Source organism: Carcharodon carcharias, chromosome 9, assembly GCF_017639515.1.
Source record: "Carcharodon carcharias isolate sCarCar2 chromosome 9, sCarCar2.pri, whole genome shotgun sequence".
In the NCBI taxonomy this organism is placed as follows: Eukaryota; Metazoa; Chordata; class Chondrichthyes; order Lamniformes; family Lamnidae; genus Carcharodon; species Carcharodon carcharias.
Window position 1 is genome coordinate 146,873,529 of NC_054475.1, and position 8,248 is coordinate 146,881,776.

Here is an 8,248-nt window from a genome sequence, read left to right on the forward strand (position 1 = left end):
TGACCACCTTATTGTTTGCTATGTTCCCTAGGTGAATTCAATTTAATTGAAATCAGCCACTCTCCGCTTGAATTTTTTTAAATTCAACTAAACTTTGTCCTATTCCATAATAATCTAAGGCTGTGTTTCCCATTGCTCTTCTACTGATATGTGCTCCACTTGCTCCATTTAATCCCCAGAACTAGATTCCACAGTGCTGCTTTCCTTGTTTGGCTCGATACATAGTAAAGGGAATCAAAACAGGGCTCGTCCGGGATTTGAACCCGGGACCTCTCGCACCCTAAGCGAGAATCATACCCCTAGACCAACGAGCCAATGCGATGAGTGAATTCCTCCCTTATTTCACTTTTAGTATTATCTTGTGCTGCTAGTCCGTCTACAATTTCTTTATATTATTTTCTCATTATCATTCACTGAATGCAGATAGTTCGCTGAGAGTTATTGGCTGATGTTGGCAGGGGAGGATTAACTGACCTCCCCCAAGCAAAGTTTTTTAACATTTAAACTGTTAAAGAATACCTAGTTCTTCCCCCCCAATGTGTGTAAATGAACATAAGTTTATAAAAATGCTTGGATTGTGATTTGATCATTCCCACATTAGTGGTTGCCTTGAATTCAAGTACACTGTCGGATGTAAAGAGCAATGCGCTATGCTGCAGTCTTAATCAGCCCTGTGAACCTGGACCGTACCCTCACTGCAGAACCTCTCTGCCCTCGGTGTTTTGAAACACGTCCTTGTTTATACTGCAGGACAGGTCCAGCAGTAATGTTAGCTCCCAGTAACCGGATGCTGGTACAAGTCCAACCCCCAAGCAATTTTTTTCCCAACTGGGTGTCTGTCTCCCTCTGTATGATGGGGAGGACAGCGCCGTATCATAATGTCCCTGGGATTGATAGTGCTGCATAGATAGCGCTGCCCATCCCTGAAAAACAGCGCAAAGCTACTGTTTCAGATTTTGGTGGAGTTTATACTATTATTAAAAATGCAACATTGAGCCCTAGCCCGGAAATAGGTGTCCAGCTTTCTTTTGCGGACCTCGACGGTGAGCGCTGCAAAGCTGCAATGTCCTTTCACATAATCACTGACCACGTTCATCCGTTTCTTTCAAACATACAGTAGAATAAGCTTCTGTTGACAGTTTAGTACCGTTAACTTTAGCACTGCATATTGTTTTGTAGGTCGGCTCGTTGGTCTAGGGGCATGATTCTCGGTTTGGGTCCGAGAGGTCCCGGGTTCAAATCCCGGACGAGCCCCATGTTTTGAAGTTAAACACCAGGTTACTCAGTTTCAAGATCCCTTACTGATTTTTATAAAATTTTAAGTTTTTTTTAAAAGCGGTATGCTGCCTAGGATTTGAACCCAGAGACTCTTATACGTTAAGCGAGAACATTACCCCTTGGCCAACATATTCCACTATAAACTCTCCATTGGTTGCACTGGGGATTTGTCATTCTATTGTTATATTGCAGTGATTGTTCTGGAAAATTGGCCTCAGCGACTGTACTGGGACCTCCTTCTGTGCTGTAATGGTTCTGAGATTTGATTCTATGATAACCTTAGCGTGCAATCCGAATTTAACCGCGTTCTTATAAAATTGCACGCAACAAGGAACGATTAAATGTGTATTAATAAAATGGTAAGAAATTTGCACAATAAAGCTCGGAGCGGCACTTTGTGGTTACAGCACCCTGTCACACGAGCATGTGGTTTACCACTTTTTTGTTACTAGTTTAATGTTCTGGAAGCCCCGTAACTTGTTAAAAACAAAAACAAAAACAAAAAACTGCGGATGCTGGAAATCCAAAACAAAAACAGAATTACCTGGAAAAACTCAGCAGGTCTGGCAGCATCGGCGAAGAGTTGACGTTTCGAGTCCTCATGACCCTTCGACAGAATTGTCGAAGGGTCATTAGGATTCGAAACGTCAACTCTTCTTCTCCGCCGATGCTGCCCGACCTGCTGAGTTTTTCCAGGTAATTCTGTTTTTGTTTCCCCTTAACTTGTTACTGCGTGGATTTTGATGTAACCTACATTAGCTCTTTTTTTCGAATGCATGTTTAATTTGCATTTTCCCCCGTTTTAAGACGCACGGTACAGATAATAGTCTTTTTTTTGTAATTTCAGGGAAAACTTCAGGAGCACAGGCAGCATCTGTTGAGAAATATTGGCCGAATGTTTCAAGGCGGCAACTTCGGATCGGATACAGATCTGCCGAATTTTTTAGTGAGATTTTTTTTCTTCTTTCGTGACGTCGTAATTTGTTCTGCGCATAGCAAGTCCCTTACTCCAAAATTATCCTATCCACATTGTAGTTCATCAAACTTGTTACTGAAACAATTCATTAACTTCACAATAAGGAGCATGTTAAAAGATATAAGAGGAAACTAAGGCTCATTAACTTTGCTTCATAACATCCAGATCCATGTGTAAAATTGGTCAGTTTTCCCAAAATGAACATCAAGTTTATTAACATTTGAAGTTGCATTTATACCACTGTAGCACTGGTGACTGGCGGATGTAGCAGTTATAGTGTGAATGCAGCCCAAATCCAATATAAAGGTCTAGAACACGTCAGGAAGAAGTGGAATTAAACTCTCTGGGAGAGATGTAAACTCAGATCATTACACCTGATTTACATTTCAAGTTTAGCACGAGTGTGAAGTGGTTTTGTCTCGACACCCATGAAAAACATGTGGAATGTGAGCGTATCATAATAGAGCACGACAAGTTACCATTTCATATGTGTGATCCTTCATCACACATGTATCACAAGGTGCATCAATACAATCAATGAATATTACAATCATTTCAATATGATCAATGCTGACAATCAGACAATGGTATTGGAGTTATCAACATACATCATGTTGCACTTTGAGGTGCTTCAATACAATTATAATACAATTAGCATTCAATGCAGACGTTCATTTTGAGCTGTACAGCCCGAGGGGCTCTCAACAGTTCCCAGCCTCTCAGTGCGCTGTGGCAGAAAGGTCTTAGACAGTGACCCTTCCCCATTGGGCCTTTGCAGCGGCTGCCCCAAACTTTAGTGCATCCCTCAGCACGTAGTCCTGGACTTTGGAATGTGCCAGTCTGCAACACTCGATCGGGGACAACTCCTTGTGCTGGAAGACCAACAAGCTTCGGGCAGACCAAAGAGCGTCTTTCACCGAGTTGATGATCCTTCAGCTGCAGTTGATGTTTGTCTCCGTGTGTGTCCCTGGGAACAGCCCATAGAGCACAGAGTCCTGTGTCACAGAACTGCTCAGGATGAACCTTGACAGAAACTACTGCATCTCTCTCCAGACCTTCTTTGCAAAGACACAATCCACAAGGTGAACAATTGTCTAGTTCCCACCACAGCCACCTCAATGGTTGTAATATTCATTGATTGTATTGATGCACCTTGTGATACATGTGTAAAAGTTGAATCTGATTGTACTTATGGTGATTTTGAAATGGTTTGGAATGTTCTTCCAGATATTTTATGAATAAAGTTTTTTTTTTAAAAGTGTGATCCTTCTTCACAGTGATGACTACTGTTCACACTCATTAACTCCGTCAGGGACTATAATTCACACAATCCAATCTCTTATGTCAGTAGCAGCACAGTAGCAGCCTTGAATCGTATAACAAGAACTTTATATAGCGCCTTTAACATGGGAAAATGTTCCAAGGCGCTACATAGGAATGTAATCAGACATAACCTGACACCAAGCCTTAATGAGGAGGAATAGGGATGAGTAAGTGAAACTTTGATGGAGGTGTAGGTTTTAAGAAAGATCAAAGGCAGGAGAGAGGTGAAGAAGCAGAGAGACTTAGGGTGGGAATTTCAGAGTTTAGGACCTGTAGCGCTGAAAGCACAGGTGTCAATGCGGAGACCATAGGAGATGAACAGGATCAGAGTTGGAGGAGCATGGAGTTCTTGGAGGATTGGGGGATGTTACAAAGATAGGGATAGGGATGACCATGGGGCGATTTGAACATGAGGATAAGAATGTTCTAAAATCAAGGTGTTGGTGGACCAGGAGCTCAAGTAGGTCAGTGAACACAGGGGTGATGGGTAAGAGGAACTTGGTGCAAGTTAGGGTGTGGGCAGCAGCTTTGAAGGTGGAAGATGAGATACCAACCAAAAGAGTATATGGAGGTAACAAGAGCAAGAATAAGGGTTTCACCGTTTGATATGCTGGGGCAGGGTGGAAACAATTTTTTACAACTGAGCTTTTCCCTGTAATATCTTAAGATATTGTATTACAGAGGTGGAAGCAGGTGATCTTTGTGATGGAGAGGGTACAGGGTCAGAAGTTCAGCTCAGGTCAAATACAATGCTGATGCTGAAGCTGTAAACCCTGGTCCTTCTGTTTAATTTGCTGAACTTACTCCTTTTTATTTCCCTCTATTTTTCTTCCCACCTTCGAAACCCTCTTCTTCAATTGTGTCTCCATTTACTAAGCTTTCCATTCTACTACTTCCTACCAACTGCTCAGCATCCACTTTTTTTTCTGGGTTATGAAGTGCTATACGATGTGTTCTGTATATAAGGAGCATTAAGAGAAATGGATGTTATTCTATATCTGTGAGATCTCCACTCAGTCACTTCATTTCATGCTTAAAATATTTCATGTCTTTCCTCAAAATCAGTCCTCTGACAGTGGTAAACAGTCCCACAGTACTTAAAGCTTGAATATCTGCCTTGGGTATCATTGACCAGAACTGTGCACTGATGGTATGATCTGATCAAAGCACTGTACAGTTTAAGCATATGGGCCCATGCCTCTGACCTTTCATACTGACATTCTCATTCCAGTTAAGATATACAGAAGTGCCACATTCTACTGCTGTATATTTTTCCAACTGCACCTCAGTGCATTGTCCACTCTTTTGAGTCAACCCTGCTCTCATGCCCACATGTCCGCCCTTGGCCTGCTGCAATATTCCAGCTAAGCTCAATGCAAACTGGAGGAACAGCACCTCATCTTCTGATTAGGCACTTTACAGCCTTCCAGATTTAACATTGAGTCCAACAACTTCAGACCATGAACTCTGTCCTCCATCCCCACCTGATTTCACCCACCCCTTTTATTCATTTTTATTTTTTATTTTTACATTTTTAAACATTTATTTAATTTATTTTTCCCGCTTATTTTCACTATTATTATTATTTTTAATTTATTTCCATTTTATTCATTGTTTTATCCCCAGCTTTTAGCCTCTTCGATCTTTTTTCCCACCACTGTCCCCGCCCCACCCCATGCCCACTAAGGCTATTTATCACTTTCCAGAGCGTTTACACTAGTCCGGCCATTATCACATTCTGCTTTCCACTCTTAATGTCACCGTTAGCACCTCCTTTAGCCAGAACCACCAATATTAACAACCCTTTGACCTTTTGTTTATAGCATCTTTCGCAATTTCTCCTTTGCTGGCCTTCCATCCAGATTCACCTGTTCCGCCCCTCCCTTAAACAGTATAAATTTCACCACATTTCTACTTCCCCTCAGCTCTGAAGAAGAGACATACGGACTTGAAACGTTAACTTTGTCTTTCTCTCCATAGATGCTGTCAGACCTGCTGAATTTTTCCAGCATTTTTTGTTTTTGTAACCTGGTCTTTATTGTGTGTCTCCCCTTCCTCTAATGAGGCAGAGCCTTCACTTCCATTCTCTAGAATCTCTTTGTAGATGATTCCAGTTTACTACTGTTCTCACTCTTTAAAACCTGCGTAACTGTGCTGTTGGCCACCAACCCCAACACATTTCCCATATTTCTGCTTGAGTTTGTGGAAATTGCCATCATCCAATCTCTTCTTTTTACATCCCGTCAGACATTCCCTTCCATTGCTATGTAATGTTTATTATGTATTTTTGTGCCCATTAAGGCTTCAAAGGCATTTTTAGATGATACAGTTGAAGAATGTTTTTGATGCTGTAATGTGCACTAAGCCTAGAGGGCGCTACATTCCTGAATTAATCAAATACAACGTGAACCCCTGAAAATAGAAATTAGGAGCTTGTACACAGACTGGAACAAAAGTTCAACGTCTATGCTTTTAAAAAGTGTAGAAAATAAAAAATAGTCATCCTAAGGTCTGGAAAATTGCTTCCAAAAATTAATCCCACACTCTAGGCCTAGCATCTCTGGTTCTGACCAACCTATTTTTCCCTTCTGCATCAAGGATTGAACAAAATGTCAGTACACACAATGACCTTTATGAAGCAAGGCCATTTATCTAGATGAATTAATATTACATTAAGCCTGGAATGTGCCCACCCATATGGCAAAAGCTATTGCTGCCCAGATGTTGCTTGCTCAGAAATAGCCTTGACTGCATAGATCTTACAACAAGTAAAAGTAAGGATTTACATTGAAAGTGCAGTGAAATGTGGCCTATTAGGAGTTCTTGGACTTGGCATTCCATCGATTTTACTGCAGAGTGAGAATATCTAAAATGCAGCAAAATGCAGCACTGGTGGACTTAGAAATTACTGAATGAAGATGGGAGTAAGTGCATGTGATTTATTTGTTGCCGCCCAAATAGAATTTTTGTTCTAAAGTTACACAATGATTCACACTCGTGTTGCTTTGATCTTACCCCTCTCTAGGAAACTCTGATACATGACACTTTTTGTGTCATGAAGATGTGCTTTATGCCAAATAGTTTTTAATCCACCAGCTGGAAGGCTGAATTGAGCCTTTAAAAACAAGCTTTTTAAAAACACAGAGACTAAAGTGCCTTGAACTAACAGCCCAAGGTGGCTAACCACAATTTGCATCAATATATTTTCCACATTTTAATACATTGGGATGAAGTCAGTCTGTCTGCAAAACCCATCAAAGACAATGACTTCAGGGGCGTGTGAAGGACTTGCATCTCCTGTTTCATTAGCAAGGCATCTATGGCAACCACCTGAGGTATTCAACTGTTGGAGATGGATCATTGAGGCTAATCAATTGGGATAATGGGAGCCTGGCTCAAGTTAGCTTACTAATCAAATCTCATGGACAATGGCATTTTTTAAAAATCCTGCTGGCAGTTGGAGAAGGAAAGTCACATGACAAACAAGCCCTTTGTATGTTTTAAGCACATCTTTTCTCAGAAGTACGGAGGACAAGCAGCTTAGGGAGAAGACCTAAATGGAGTCTCTGACGGCAGAGGGGCATATTTGTGGGGTGGTGAAAAAGGCATATGGGACACTTGCCTTTATCAATTGAAGCATAGATTACAAAAGTAGGGAGATTATGTTGGAGTTTTATAGAACCTTGGTGAGGCCACAGCTGGAGTACTGTGTGCAGTTCTGGTCACCACATTACAGGAAGGATGTGATTGCACTGGAGGGGATGCAGAGGAGATTCACCAAGATGTTGCCTGGGATGAAACACTTAAATTATGAAGAGAGGTTGGATTGACTTGGGTTGTTTTTTTTGGAGCAGAGAAGACTGAGAGGCGACCTGATCGAGGTGTACAAGATTATGCGGGGCATGGACAGGGTGGATAGAAAGCAGCTGTTCCCCTTAGTTGAAGGGTCAGTCACAAGGGGACATAAATTTAAGGTGAGGGGCAGGAGGTTTAGGGGGGATGTGAGGAAAAACCTTTTTACTCAGAGGGTGGTGACGGTCTGGAATGTGTTGCCAGGTGGTGGAGGCAGGTTGTCTCACATCCTTTAAAAAGTACCTGGATGAGCACTTGGTATGTCATAACACATCATAACATTCAAGGCTATGGGCCAATTGCTGGTAAATGGGATTAGTTAGGTAGTTCAGGTGTTTCTCACGTGTTGGTGCAGACTCGATGGGCTGAAGGGCTTCTTCTGCCCTGTGTGATTCTGAGTGCCTTCTGCCTCCATTTTTCTCCAGCCCACCTAGTAAGATTTGAGCCCTGTTTGTTGACTGTGGTCATCCAAGGATGCCCTGCTACAGACAGAGTTTTCTTAAAAGAATCCAAATGAGCACTTCCTTCTCCCAAAGAGCAACAAACTCAGTCATCCACATACTTAATTTGGAAGCACTGAATCCATTGAATTCAGGCTGGAACCAGGTGAGTCACCAAAATACAGATTGTCCATTCTTATATTTTTTATGGAGGATGTGCTTTTTTTAAAAAGATACAAATTCTAATTTTTCTTTTTCTGGCTGGATTTAAAAGAAAATTGAAAGCCTCTAAAGACAATGGAGACTAGTCATTTGGTTGTACAGGAGTTGAGTATTGCTGAAAAAGAGACATCTTTCTCAAAGCTTTTCATCTTGCACT

General features: G+C 41.5%; 2 non-coding genes across 2 annotated transcripts; one reads left to right on the plus strand and one right to left on the minus strand.

Moving 5' to 3' along the window:
- Positions 1–242: 242 nt before the first annotated feature.
- On the minus strand, positions 243–314 carry trnap-agg. The gene has a single exon. It is a non-coding gene; the product is annotated as a tRNA-Pro (tRNA).
- Positions 315–1,182: 868 nt separating this feature from the next.
- trnap-ugg lies at positions 1,183–1,254 on the plus strand. The gene has a single exon. It is a non-coding gene; the product is annotated as a tRNA-Pro (tRNA).
- Positions 1,255–8,248: the final 6,994 nt, after the last annotated feature.